This window comes from Aegilops tauschii, chromosome 2, assembly GCF_002575655.3.
Source record: "Aegilops tauschii subsp. strangulata cultivar AL8/78 chromosome 2, Aet v6.0, whole genome shotgun sequence".
NCBI classification, from domain to species: Eukaryota; Viridiplantae; Streptophyta; class Magnoliopsida; order Poales; family Poaceae; genus Aegilops; species Aegilops tauschii.
The window spans coordinates 653,343,031-653,358,409 of NC_053036.3; the positions used below are offsets into that span (position 1 = coordinate 653,343,031).

The 15,379-nt window shown below is 38.0% G+C and overlaps 1 long non-coding RNA gene across 1 annotated transcript; it reads left to right on the forward strand.

Moving 5' to 3' along the window:
* The first annotated feature begins 13,765 nt into the window (after positions 1-13,765).
* On the forward strand, positions 13,766-14,396 carry LOC120974791 (uncharacterized). Its single transcript, XR_005770126.3, has 2 exons — positions 13,766-13,928; positions 14,060-14,396. It is a non-coding gene; the product is annotated as an uncharacterized lncRNA (long non-coding RNA).
* The last annotated feature ends 983 nt before the right edge of the window (positions 14,397-15,379 follow it).

Below are 15,379 nucleotides of genomic sequence, written 5' to 3' on the forward strand. Positions count from 1 at the left end.
GAGGAGTTCATCTATTCACTATGTGTTAATGCTTTGGTTCGGTACTCTATTAAAAGGAGGCCTTAATATCCCTTAGTTTCCATTAGGACCCCGCTGCCACGGAAGGGTAGGACAAAAGATGTCATGCAAGTTCTTTTCCATAAGCACGTATGACTATATTCGGAATACATGCCTACATTACATTGATGAATTGGAGCTAGTTCTATGTCACCCTATGTTATGGTTGTTACATGATGAACCACATCCGGCATAATTCTCCATCACCGATCCAATGCCTATGAGCTTTTCACATATTGTTCTTCGCTTATTTACTTTTTCGTTGCTACTGTTACAATCACTACAAAACCCAAAAATATTACTTTTGCTACCATTACCGTTACTTCCATATTACTTTGCTACTAAATACTTTGCTACATATATTAAGTTATCCAGGTGTGGTTGAATTGACAACTCAGCTGCTAATACTTGAGAATATTCTTTGGCTCCCCTTGTGTCGAATCAATAAATTTGGGTTGAATACTCTACCCTCGAAAACTGTTGCGATCCCCTATACTTGTGGGTTATCAAGACTATTTTCTAGCGCCATTGCCGGGGAGCATAGCTCTATTCTTTGAGTCACTTGGGATTTATATCTGCTGGTCACTATGAGGAACTTGAAAGACGAGAAAACAAAAATTTACCCCTCAACTACGAGGGGAGGTAAGGAACTGCCATCTAGCTCTGCACTTGATTCACCTTCTGTTTTGAGTAAGCTTGCGACACTTAAACCTGCTTCTGCTATTAATTCTGATATGTCGCATGTTATTGATGATGCCACTTCTGCTATGCATGATACTTATGATGAAACTACTTCTATGCTTGATACTAATGTGCCACTTGGTGAATTTCTTAATGAACAACTTGCTAGGGCTAGAGAGAATGAAATTATTGAAACTGATAATATTGATGATAGTCATGATGAAGACTCTCTCCCTAATAAATATGAATTGCCTATTGTGCCTGAGGGCTATGTTATGGATGAAGAAACTAAAAGATACTTTCTTGCTTGCAATGATAGAAGTGATCTTAAGAAATTATTAGCTAAGCTTAAACAAAAAACTCTAAATGCTAGAATGAAATATGATCCTGCTTATGCTACTTCACCTATCTTTGTTACTGATAAGGATTACGAATTCTCTATTGATCCTGATATAATTACTTTGGTTGAATCTGATCCTTTCTATGGCTATGAATCTGAAAATGTTGTGGCACATCTTACTAAATTAAATGATATAGCCACCCTGTGTCACTAATGATGAGAGAACCCGCTACTTTTATATCCTTAAAATATTTCCGTTCTCATTAAAGGGTGATGCTAAGATATGGTTCAACTCTCTTGATCCTGGTTGTGTGCGTAGTCCCCAGGATATGATTTATTACTTCTCTGCTAAATATTTCCCTGCTCATAAGAAACAAGCTGCTTTAAGGGATATATATAATTTTGTGCAAATTGAAGAAGAGAGTCTCCCACAAGCTTGCGGGAGGCTTCTCCAATTACTTAATGCTTTGCCTGATCATCCTCTTAAGAAAAATGAAATACTTGATATCTTTTATAATGGACTAACCGATGCTTCCAGAGATTACCTGGATAGTTGTGCCGGTTCTGTTTTCAGGGAAAGAACACCAGATGAAGCTGAAATTCTATTGAATAATATGTTGACCAATGAAAATAATTGGACAGTTCCTGAACCAACTCTAGATCCAACTCCGAAGAAGAGGGGTGTTCTATTTCTCAGTCCTGAAGATATGGTCTTAATCTATGAAATCTATGAAAGAAAAAGGTATTAAAGCTGAAGATGTTAAGAATTTACCTCCTATTAAAGAAATACATGGTCTTAATTTACCGCCTGTTGAAGAAATATATGGTCTTAATCCATCACCTATTGAAGACACTCATGATCTTGGTAACCCGACACAGGTAGTAAAGGTAAATTCTCTCTATAGATATGATAAAGCTGAAATCCCTCCTACTAAGTTTGCTAGCTAATGTTTGGATGAGTTCGACAATTTTATTGTTAAACAAGAAAATTTTAATGCTTATTTTGGTAGAAAATTAAAACAAAATGCTTATATGATTGAACACTTGGGTGATTATATGTCTAGAGTTAAAGGTGAACTTAAACTCATTAGTAAACATGCTTCTATGGTTACCACTCAAGTAGAACAAGTACTTCAAGCTCAGAATGATTTGCTCAATGAATTGAATAGTAAAAATAATGACTATGCTGTTAGAGTGGCTACTAGAACTGGTAAAATGACTCAGGAACCTTTGTATCCTGAAGGCCATCCTAAGAGAATTGAGCAAGATTCTCAGAGAAATAATATTGATGCACCTACTCCTTCTAAAAAGAAGAAAAAGAAAAATTATAGGACTTTGCATGCTTCTAGTGAACCTGTTGCTGACACACCTGAGAATTCCAATGATGTTTCTATTTCTGATGCTGAAACACAATCTGGTAATGAACATGAAACTAGTGATAATGTTAATGAAGATGTTCATGTTGATGCTCAACCTAGCAATGACAATGATGTAGAAATTGAACCCGCGGTTGATCTTGATAACCCACAATCAAAGAATCAACGTTATGATAAGAGAGACTTTGTTGCTAGGAAACACGGTAAAGAAAGAGAACCATGGGTTCAGAAACCCATGCCTTTCCCTCCCAAACCATCCAAGAAAAAGGATGATGAGGATTTTGAGCGCTTTGCTGAAATGATTAGACCTATCTTCTTGCGTATGCGATTAACTGATATGCTCAAAATGAATCCTTATGCTAAGTATATGATAGAAATTGTTACTAATAAGCGAAAGATACCGGAAGCTGAAATTTCCATCGTGCTTGCTAATTATACTTTTATGGGTGGAATACCAGAGAAACTAGGAGATCCAGGAGTACCAACTATACCATGCTCCATTAAAAGAAACTATGTTAAAACTGCTTTGTGTGATCTTGGAGCCGGTGTTAGTGTTGTGCCTCTCTCTTTATATCGTAGACTTGATTTGAATAAGTTGACACCTACTGAAATATCTTTGCAAATGGCTGATAAATCAACTGCTATACCTGTCGGTATTTGTGAGGATGTGCCTGTTTTTTTGACTATTTACTCTAGAGCAACAGCCCCACAGTCCTTCTATTCCAGAAATTTTTGCCCAGGCCTGTTTAAATCCGCTCCCACTGGGAGTCGAACCCAGGACCTGGGGTGCTACTAAGGTCGCTGCAACCACTAGGCTACAGGCCCGTTCGCGAGGATGTGCCTGTTGTGGCTGCAAACGTTACTATTTTAACGGACTTTGTTATTCTTGATATTCCCGAGGACGATAGTATGTCTATTATTCTTGGAAGACCCCTTTTGAATACTGCAGGGGCTGTTATTGATTGCAACAAAGGCAAGGTCACTTTTCATGTTAATGGTAATCAGCTTACGGTACACTTTCCGAGGAAACAACCTCAGGTCCACAGTATCAATTCTATTGAAAAAATTCCATCGATTATTTTTGGAGGTTTTGAATTTCCTCTTCCTACTGTCAAGAAGAAATATGATATTCTTATTATTGGGGATGTGCATATCCCCGTTGAGGTAACACAGTGTCATTCGGAATTTCTCCGGTTCCATGTTATTCGGAATGAATTTGTTAACAAGACTTGATCAACCTTGTTAGTGGATTCCTTTTGATGAGCATGAGATGGATGAAGTTACAAAGCACAACCTTCTGTACCCTCTCTCTACTTTCTGTTATTTAGTCGAAATAAAGTAAAAAATAGTATTTTCCTGTCAGTCTTCTGAATTATCCGTGCAATATAAAAACACCCCAAAAATAAAAGTTCTCCAAATGCCCTGCCAATTTAATATGATTTTTTCTGGAATATTTGAGAATATCTGGCACTGAGAACACAGCAGGGGAGCAAGCACCTGGCCACGAGGGTCCAGGGCGTGCCCCCTGCCTCGTGGGCCCATGGTGGCTCCCCTCGACTTATTCATGCACCCACACACTTCTTCTTCCTCCCAAAAAAATCACCATCCAGCTCAAGCACGAGTTCTAGCTCATTTTGCTGCGATTTTCGATCTCCTTGCTCAAAGCACCTCTCACAAAACTGCTTTGGGGGATTGTTCTTTGGTATGTGACTCCTCCATTGGTCCAATTAGTTTTTGTTCTAGTGCTTTATTCATTGCAAATTTGTGCTGCCTAGGTGACCATGTTCTTGAGCTTGCGTGCCAAATTTATATGGTTCCAAGTAGTTCTAATGCATCATATAGTCTCTAGGCACTTGTGGGAGTAGTTGCTATCAATTTTGTTGAGCTTGGTTCACTTTTATTTGAAGTTACTAAAAATTTCAGAATTTTTCAGAAAATAATGAAGAGATTTTTGAGGGGCTCAGCGAGCCGAAGCTCGAAGGAAAAGCAAAGTGAAGAAGCAAAGAGGCCCAGATATAATCTGCCTCGCACCGCGGAGGTTCGGCCGTGTGAATGGCCTTCCGATGATTTCTTGAGAGCAGCCGGGATTTATGATGATTTTTATGAATTGGCCGAGAATGCAGGCCTCACCGACTTCCTCCGCGACCAACGCGAACAGTATCTCTTACTCACCAGCACTTTTGTGCAAAACTTCTACTATTATCCTAAGGAATCACCTCCTTCGGTAGAGTTTCATTTATATGATGTGGTTAAGAAGATGTCACTAGATGAATTTTGCAGGGTTTGAAAAATACCTTTCGAGGGTAGCTTAGAGGAACCACATCGTAAAGATGTGGACGGGTTTATTGATACTATTACTGTAGGGGAAACTAGGAAGGTTTCCGATGCAAGAATCACTAGCATACATTTTCCTGTTTTATGCTACTTTGCAATATTTGCTAGCCGTTGCTTAATTGGCGCGGAACTGTGGAAACCTTAGTGTTCCTGATATTATTATTTTGTTCCATGGTTTATTCCGTGATGACTCTATTAGTATGGGCGGTATTATTGCCAAACGTTTAAGTCTGAACCGTACAAAGGGCCCCATCTTTGGAGGTGTCTATGCTTCACGCCTTGCTACATATTATAACATACCCATTAGGCACTATGAAAAATAAGAAAAATTGCTGCCCACTGTTTATTTAGATTATAAGAGTATGGTAGCGCATGATTTTATTGTTAAGAACAGGGAAAGGGCGCTTAAATACAAATTGTTCTTTGATAAACATCACCCTGAGACTATTACCTTGCCTGCTCCTTCCTTGTTTGATTTATCTGCAGGCCAGTATCTCGTTCCGCTGGCGGCCATTCACGCGTACCGGAACCCTAGGTCAGCCACAGAGCCAGAGCCGGAACCACAATTTGATCCTCCACGACAGTCTAATTACCAGTGGGATCCGGAGATGATTGCCAACCAGTGGCAATCAGGGGCTTCTTCATCGCAGTAAGACCCCAGCTATAACTTTGGATATCCGCCAGGCCATCCGTGGCAATAAACCAACTTAGGCCGAAAGCCTAAGCTTGGGGGAGTACGTATTCTCACCGACATTACATTCATGTTCACACACACTCATTGCTAGATGTCGGTGCTCATACTTTTTCACTGTAATATCCATGCTAGTTTATTTTCTTTTTACGCTTTCTTCTTGTGTGTTTAATAAACCTTAAGAAAAAACCAAAAAAAAATTAGTTGTAGCTTTTAGTTAGTTTACTTTTCTTGCTGTAGTAATAATTAAAAGAAAACCCAAAAATATTTCCTGTTCTTCTTTTGCTTGTTGGGAGCTTTCCCATGTAAATAGTTTTATTTCCTTTCTTTTCTTTGGGGGTCAATAGGAGAAGACCATGATAAAATTGTTGAAGTGGCTTTATTATGCATTATTGTTGATTTAACCAAGAGCCCATATTGCCTTGTCTTCTCCTGTTTATTGAATGCTCGCAGATTCCAGCTTAGTCCAATGCACGTGCACAATTATTATTATTCACATCGTTCGGTCGTGCAAGTGAAAGGCAATTATGATGATATATGATGGACTGATTGAGATGGGAGAAGCTGGTATGAACTCGACCTCTCTTGTTTTTGTAAATATGATTAGTTCATCGTTCCTGATTCAGCTTATTATGAATAAACATGTTTGCAATGACAATTAGAGATTATAGTTGCTTATGCCATGCTTGATTAGTTATGAGTTATAATGGTTTACCTTGCGTGCCAACATGCTATTAAAATGGTTGTGATGTGGTATGATAGGATGGTATCCTCCTTTGAATGATTCAAGTGACTTGACTTGGCACATGTTCACGCATGTAGTTGAAACAAAATCAACATAGCCTTCACGATATTTATGTTCATGGTGGATTATATCCTACTCATGCTTGCACTCAATGTTTATTAATTTTAATGCATGTTCACGATTGTTGTCGCTCTCTAGTTGGTCGCTTCCTAGTCTTTTGCTAGCCTTCACTTGTACTAAGTGGGAATACTGCTTGTGCATCCAATCCCTTAAACCCCAAAGTTATTCCATATGAGTCCACTATACCTTCCTACATGCGGTATCTACCTGCCGTTCCAAGTAAATTTGTATGTGCCAAACTCTAAATCTTCAAATGAAATTATGTTTTGTATGCTCGAGTAGCTCATGTATCAACTAGGGTTGTCCGTATTTTCCATGCTCGGTGGGTTATTCTCAAGAGGAGTGGACTCCGCTCCTCACTCACGAGAAAATGGCTGGTCACCGGGATGCCCAGTCCCATGCTTTATGCAAATCAAATCAAAATAATTGCAAACAAAACTCCCCCGGGATTGTTATTAGTTGGAGGCACTCGTTGTTTCGAGCAAGCCCTGGATTTATGCTTGTTGGTGGAGGGGGAGTATAAACTTTACCATTCTGTTTGGGAACCGCCTATAATGTGTGTAGCATGGAAGATATCCCCATCTCTTGGTTGTTATGTTGACAATGAAAGTATGCCGCTCAAAATATTATTTATCTCTGCTTCAAAATCGACCTCTGGCACCTCTACAAATCCCTACTTCCCTCTGCGAAGGGCCTATTTATTTACTTTTATGTTGAGTCATCACCCTCTTATTAAAAAGCACCAGCTGGAGAGCACCGCTGTCATTTGCATTCATTACTATTAATTTATATTGGGTATGACTATGACTGGATCTCTTTTACCATGAATTACAATGTTTAGTCAGTCCTTGATCTTTAAAGGTGCTCTGCATTTATGTTTTGCGGTCTCAGAAAGGGCTAGCGAGATACCATCTTGTTATATCATATCATGATTGTTTTCAGAAAGTGTTGCCATCCGAGATTTATTATTATTGCTCGCTAGTTGATTATGCCATTGATATGAGTAAACATGAGACCTAAGTGTTATTGTGAATATGGTTAGTTATAATCTTTGCTGAAAACTTGAATGCTGGCTTTACATATTTACAACAACAAGAGCAAACAGAGTTTGTAAATTTTTTTCTTTACCACTTTCAGTTTATCAACTGAATTGCTTGAGGACAAGCAAAGGTTTAAGCTTGGGGGAGTTGATACGTCTCCGTCATATCTACTTTTCCAAACACTTTTGCCCTTGTTTTGGACTCTAACTTGCATGATTTGAATGGAACTAACCCGGACTGACGTTGTTTTCAGCAGAATTGCCATGGTGTTATATGTATAGAAACAAAAGTTCTCGGAATGACCTGAAACTCCACAAAACTTATTTTTGGAAAATATTAAGAATATTGGCGAAAGAATCAAGGCCAGGGGGCCCAACACCTGTCCACGAGGGTGGGGGGCGCGCCTGCCCCCCTGGGCGCGCCCCCCTGCCTCGTGGGTCCCTTGCAGCTCCACCGACCTCAACTCCAACTCCATATATTCGTGTTTGGGGAGAAAAAATCAGAGAGAAAGATTCATCGCATTTTACGATACGGAGCCGCAGCCAAGCCCTAAACTCTATCGGGAGGGCTGATCTAGAGTCCGTTCGGGGCTCCAGAGAGGGGGATCCGTCGCCGTCGTCATCATCAACCATCCTCCATCACCAATTTCACGATGCTCACTGCCGTGCGTGAGTAATTCCATCGTAGCCTTGCCGGACGGTGATGGGTTGGATGAGATTTATCATGTAATCGAGTTAGTTTTGTTAGGGTTTGATCCCTAGTATCCACTATGTTCTGAGATTGATGTTGCCATGACTTTGCTATGCTTAATGCTTGTCACTAGGGCCCGAGTGCCATGATTTCAGATCTGAACCTATTATGTTTTCATGAATATATGTGAGTTCTTGATCCTATCTTGCAAGTCTATAGTTACCTACTATGTGTTATGATCCGGCAACACCGAAGTGACAATAATCGGGACCACTCCCGGTGATGACCATAGTTTGAGGAGTTCATCTATTCACTATGTGTTAATGCTTTGGTCCGGTACTCTATTAAAAGGAGGCGTTAATATCCCTTAGTTTCCACTAGGACCCCGCTGCCACGGGAGGGTAGGACAAAAGATGGCATGCAAGTTCTTTTCCATAAGCACGTCTGACTATATTCGGAATACATGCCTACATTACATTGATGAATTGGAGCTAGTTCTGTGTCACCCTATGTTATGATTGTTACATGATGAACCACATCCGGCATAATTCTCCATCACCGATCCAATGCCTACGAGCTTTTCACATATTGTTCTTCGCTTATTTACTTTTCCGTTGCTACTGTTACAAGCACTACAAAACCCAAAAATATTACTTTTGCTACCGTTACCGTTACTTCCATATTACTTTGCTACTAAATACTTTGCTGCAGATATTAAGTTATCCAGGTGTGGTTGAATTGACAACTCAGCCATGTGCATTACCGAGAGGGCCCAGAGATACCTCTCTGACAATCGGAGTGACAAATCCTAATCTCGATCTATGCCAACTCAACAAGTACCATCGGAGACACCCGTAGAGCACCTTTATAATCACCCAGTTACGTTGTGACGTTTGGTAGCACACAAAGTGTTCCTCCGGTATTCGGGAGTTGTATAATCTCATATTCATAGGAACATGTATAAGTCATGAAGAAAGCAATAGCAATATACTAAACGATCAAATGCTAAGCTAACAGAATGGGTCAAGTCAATCACATCATTCTCTAATGATGTGATCCCGTTAATCAAATGGCAACTCATGTCCATGGCTAGGAAACTTAACCATCTTTGATTCAACGAGCTAGTCAAGTAGAGGCATACTAGTGACACTTTGTTTGTCTATGTATTCACACATGTACTAAGTTTCCGGTTAATACAATTCTAGCATGAATAATAAAAATTTATCATGATATAAGGAAATATAAATAACAACTTTATTATTGCCTCTAGGGCATATTTCCTTCAGGTACCAGCATGCATGCCAATGAATGTCACATGGTCTGTCTAATCTCTAATGCTTGGTTCGTCATTCTTTTTCCTAGTTCATGATTTCTTTTCAATTATGCAATTAAGAATGTAAGTATGTTTATTATGCCATTATAACATGTTAGCATAGGTTATGAAGGACGGTAAAGTGAAGTTTGGTACAAAGTGGACTGTTCTGAATGGCCTGTCGGAAGTGAGGTGTCCTCATAGCCGAGGAAGATGATGTGCAAACATTGGAGAAGATTATGATTAGAATTCCAGTTATACTATTGATTAGTGTCTAAATAAAAAATTCCATGATTTTCTACTTATAAATTTTAGGCTCCACTATAACATTGCTAGTGATAGATTAGCACAACATATTCTTGTAAGACTAGTGCTAAATATTCTTGCTGGCTTCGAACTATTTGGATAAAATTATTTATGCTTAGTGTGTTTCCGTTCATCCCAAATAATAAGGATGAAGCGTTTTCACTCTTTACAATACCCAGGTGCCAACAACAGGTGGGGTGAGAATCAATGCAATTCTTGATGTGAATCTCCAATTCTTCAAAATGTGATTTTGAAAGCAATTGGTGTTGATGGAGCCAATTTAGGCAACATCACTCCTAGTACACAGCTCAAGATGTTGGCAGAAGTGTTATTCTTTTCATTGTTTTCGAGCATGTTTAGGCTCTAGTGTTGATGTAGGCAAGCATCACCACTGTTTCTGTTCTTGTGGGTATGTTTCTTGTACTTTGGATGAAGTTTTTGGTGGTGATGACCGGCTGGAAGTATTGTTATATTTCGGATCCATATGTATTCCTGGTTCTGGCAAACAATTGGTGCTTCATTGGTTTCTGTTTGATATATGTTCATATATTCCTTGAATAAACACCAATCCATGGGTGTTAATTAACTTTCACTTTTGTGTACACGTATAGTACATGACAAGCAATTAGTAGATGACATTTATGTCGACAAGCTGATAATTCATGATGTGCTAGTTGATATTATCTGCACCCAACTCAGGACATCGTGAAAAATACTGTGATCCCAAAGACACAAGGTTTCACTTATTCATCTCACTTGGTAAACATGCAAATAGATAAAATTAGTGTTAATCCTTGGATATGACCTTAATAATTTGTTTTATTCATTTATAAGCACTCTAGCCCGTAGTAACGCATGGGCGTACTAGTCTTCCTAGTTTTAAACTATTAGGAACATAAAATTTGTACATAGTGGTTTTATGTTTAACACAGATGCATATATCTTTGCCTGGCCATGCATTCAAACTGAATTTCCTTTAATTTCGTGTGCATATATTGGGGTATTCTCACCTGAGACTTAATCATAACAATCCATCCACTTGCTATCCTTCCAACATTAAAGTGGCTATCCCCAATCGCCATTTATCCTCTCAACCAAACAACAAAAGTTAGCTATCCCTAAGTAGGTGGACAAGGATACCCTCAGCAGATCCAACATCGTCATTAAACCAAACACCCCCTATATCAATAACCACAAACAGCTTCATTCTTTTCTATTTGATTTGCTATTGTGGTGAGTGAGGAAGCAAATAGTCAAAAGCATCATCTATGGAGAAAGTAGAGCAGTAGATGCAAAAATAGACCTCAATCAAGAAAAAAGAATGACCCACTTAGACCTCGTCAGCTAATAGCCAAGAGAAACATGTATATTACCTCCTCAACAAGCTTGTGGACGCGTTCCTGCTTTTGTCGTGGACTTGTCCACTTCCAACTACATACATGGAAGGAAAGATTTTCAAGCAATCAACCATGATAGTCATTGGTAAATTCAATCATAAGAACAAAAAGTTTCATCCTTGTATGGCCAAGCGATACATCGCCCTTGAGCTAGCCAAAATGCAGTAAGAATGTCATCATCTATAAGAATAAAAGCATATCACATGATATGTCCACATATTGGATTTCGCGAAACACAAACAAAGATGCTACTACTTTTGGGCATCAGCTAAACAACTTAGCCAGGTGGACTAAACAAGTGGGCTGACGACATAAAATAATTAGCATTCGTTCATCTCAAATTAAAATGAACTCTAATAAACTAAACAACTTAGTTAGGTATCAACGAATCTAATTAAAGTATGCACTTGTTAATCACCCCCCCCCCCCCCTGCTAGATGTACTATAGAGAAATTCCAATATCACAAGTTCTACTACTGCCCCATATATGCTTTAAGGGACTTCAGTTTTAGAATAAACTCAAATATTAATATTGTGGTGTTTTGTCAAACTCTGGCAACTTCAAATTTGAATAATCACCATTTTAATACCAAGTTTTTTCTGTTTTTCTTTGTTTCACCACGGGATTTCTTCATTTTTTTCTTTTTCCCCTTCTTTTTGTGTTATTTTTTTTCAACACATGTCTACTTATTTCCAATACACAATGCATATTTTTAGTATACATGTTGAACATTTTATTATACACATTGCACATTTTTCAAATGCACAATGTACATTTTTTCAAATACTTGATATTTTCACATACCCGTTGAACATTTTTTGAAACTACACATACATTTTTTTACCTTGTATACACATTTTTATTTAAATGACATTAATATTTTTTTCGAACGCATGCATATTTCTTTCAAATGTCAGATAAACTATTTTCAATGGTACTCCCTCCGTCCCATAATATAAGAGCGTTTTTGACACTGCACTAGTGTAAAAAACGCTCTTATATTATGGGACGGAGGGAGTACTTAACATTTCTTTATACTACTCGTATATTTGTTTTGCATTGTATAAACGCTAAAAATGGAATATCACATAAGTTTTCTTGAAACAAGGGAACATTTGTTTGAAATGACATGTACAATTGTTTTGAATGGTATGCTTTTTTTTAATCATGTGTACATTTTTCTTCATTTCATAAGCATATTTAAAAAACTATTACGTACACCCTCCTATCCGAATTACATGATGCAGCCTCTATACAATGTAATTGTATACCTCTATACAATGTAATTTTTATAGTGTAGCGGCTGCGTTGTTTAATTTGGATCAGAGGGAGTACATTTTGACAAGATGTGAACATGTTTTAAATCTCACAAACATTTTTTGTGAATGCTATCAACAGTTTTTAAAAATTACACTAACAAATTTAATAGACCACGTAATTGTTTATCAATTTTGTTGTTTTTGAAAAATATATGTATTTTGAATATTTTCAAAAGTATGAAAAAACGACAAAGAATAAAAAAGGGCAAAAAATAATAATTAACCTGCATGAAGCTACTTGGGCAGTCCCATTAGTAGCATTGCCGCCACATGTGGTAATCGTCTATGTGGTTGCATAATTCCTATTTGGGGCTTGCAGCGCTGTTTATAGTGCTACTGTTACAACGCACATACTCTCCCTCCCTTTGTTTGATATAGTGGGCCAACGCATGTAAGGCCCGAGCGGGACACTCCCCTTCCCCAGTTTTAGGAAGCTTTTAGATGCGTCCGAACTTTTTCAAATGCATGCATTTTTTCAACTGTTTGAACCTTTATCCAAATTCATGAACATATATCAAAGTCCGCGTAGTTTTCTAAAATTTGTGTTTTTTATTCAAAATACATGTTTTCTTTCAAAAAATAAACTTTTTCCATATTTGTGAACTTTTTTTTTAAATCTAGGATTTGTTTTTCCCAATCCACTTTTATTTGATTTTCATTTTTTATGAATTTCCCAATTCATTTTATTATTAAGACCGTGGAAACTTTTTGTTTTCGGTCATGGCCACTTCCAGTGTTATTCCTATTTGCTTTTGAAAATAAAAATATAAAGCATGTCAAATTTTTGAATGGGCCAATACTTTCTTAATTAATATGCAAACTTGTTTATTTTCAGTTTTTTTCAGGCGAACACTGATTTTTACACTGGTGGTGAGTGGGTTGTAGTTCGCCACTTTTTTGGGCCTACAGCCACACTCGCAAAAGTCGTTGGGGAATTGGTTCTTTTGATCGAGCCAACTCCAGCGATATCTCTCGAAGCAACCCCCAGCTAATGTCCCCCAACTAATGGGGTCCTAGTATTAATGTCTTGGTATATACCAAAAACAAAGATGCATTTAATAACCAGCTGTCGACAACCTATATTTTGGCATGTATATTCCAATAACTCTTATGATAGTATTAATGTCTTGTATATAAAGAACAAGAAGACATTTAGTAACCAGTTGTTGACATGATATATTTGGGTATATTCCAATAACTCTTATAATAGTATTAATTGACATGAGTTGACTATGCATATAGATACAAAGGATGACAACACTAACATTGGATTCTCCATTATTTTCTTCCTGAAATGAAGATGCTCCGAGATGTGATAGTGCCTCTATATAATACCACAATAAGGACTCAAATAGAACAAGCAATATCAACCTCAAGGAATATCTTGCAAGGGAGGAAAAAAAATAGGTACCCACACTTCTGATGGCACTTACCAAGAACAACACAAATGCTTTGTGTTTGGTAATTCTTATGATGTCTACCACTTTGTTGCCATGCGAGGCAACTGGGAGAAACAAAGGTACCCTCATTTGTTTAGACCAGTCAAATTTTGTATTAATATACACAGACTTTAGGTTTTGAGACATTCTTGAGTAACATGTGTAATTTATACTACATTACTAATCCGAAATGGGACTTCTTTGGGCGTAGGTACAACTGCATTGATTGATGTGTGCAAACCTGACCGGTTATGCGAGAACCCGATAGGATACAATGTTACCTTGTGTAAGGTTTCATGTGAATGGTCTGGCTACAGTTTCGACAACAGCTATTGTGAAGAGGGTAAATGCTGCGCTGCGCATCCTAAGGAATTAAACGAGGTGCCAAAATGCCATGCTTGGAAGATATGGTGAATTTCAGTAAACAATAAAAGTTAGTTTTGGCACGACTGTGCAACTTCATGATTTCATCAATATGAATGCTATATCCAAGTTATTTTGATATCAAAACCATGTTTCAAAGTCGTCAAGAGACGAGGGATGACTAATTACTGTGTCACACTCTCCTTTTGTACTTGCAGTCCCTCTTACCAAAATCGCTTTTCTCCCTCTGAAGATCCAGGACCCTTTGCCAAGTACGGCGACACCGATGATGAATTAGCAAAACTGTTTTTAATAACAAAATAACACAAATTAGCAAAACAATTTTCATATCGAAAATAACTTGAATTAGCAAATTATTTCATATCGAAATAATTTGAATAGTGTCTTCAATGATCTTCAAGAACATGCGGGCGAGGAGCTCTCTTCCAATGCCATAATCGCTAAAGTACCGATCTAAAAATAAATCGCTAAATTACTTTATTCGCTAGCACCGCAGGATTGGAATCGTTTGAGTTCATTAATTTGCCCCACCGCGGTGACGAAGGCGGCTCGGCCACGGCTGGCCGCTGGACCACATGTGACCCGTCGCGAACGCGTGCGTACTTAGCTGGTGTATGAAGAATGAAGTTCACGTGGAATTAATCCCGTGGCCTATGCGTTTTCGGCCGTCAAAATTTCGTGATCTAGCCGTTTATTAGTGAATAAGACATGCACTATTGTAAGTACTTCCTCCGTTTCAAAATAAGTAACTCAACTTTATATTAGCTTTAGTATAAAGTTATTTTTTTAAAAATCAACTTTAGTATAAAGTTAGTATAAAATTGAGTCACTTATTTTGAAACAGAGGGAGGATGTGTTTAATAAGGTTAAAACAATGTAATTACTCATGTTTTTTTTAACTAATCGCAAGGACCATAGCACTATAAGCAACTGAGATTTCACAATGCACTATAGCGATCCATTACTACTAACTAGTAGAATACCCGTGCATTGCTACGGGCTACAATGCGTATAAATGAATCAAACAAATGATTAAGTTCGTCTTCAAGGTCGAAGCTCATTTCTTCCTCGTACATCCGAGCGTTTTCGAACATCAAACGGTCGCCCAATAAGCTTCCAAAAATTCAACACTAATGTTATCAAATAC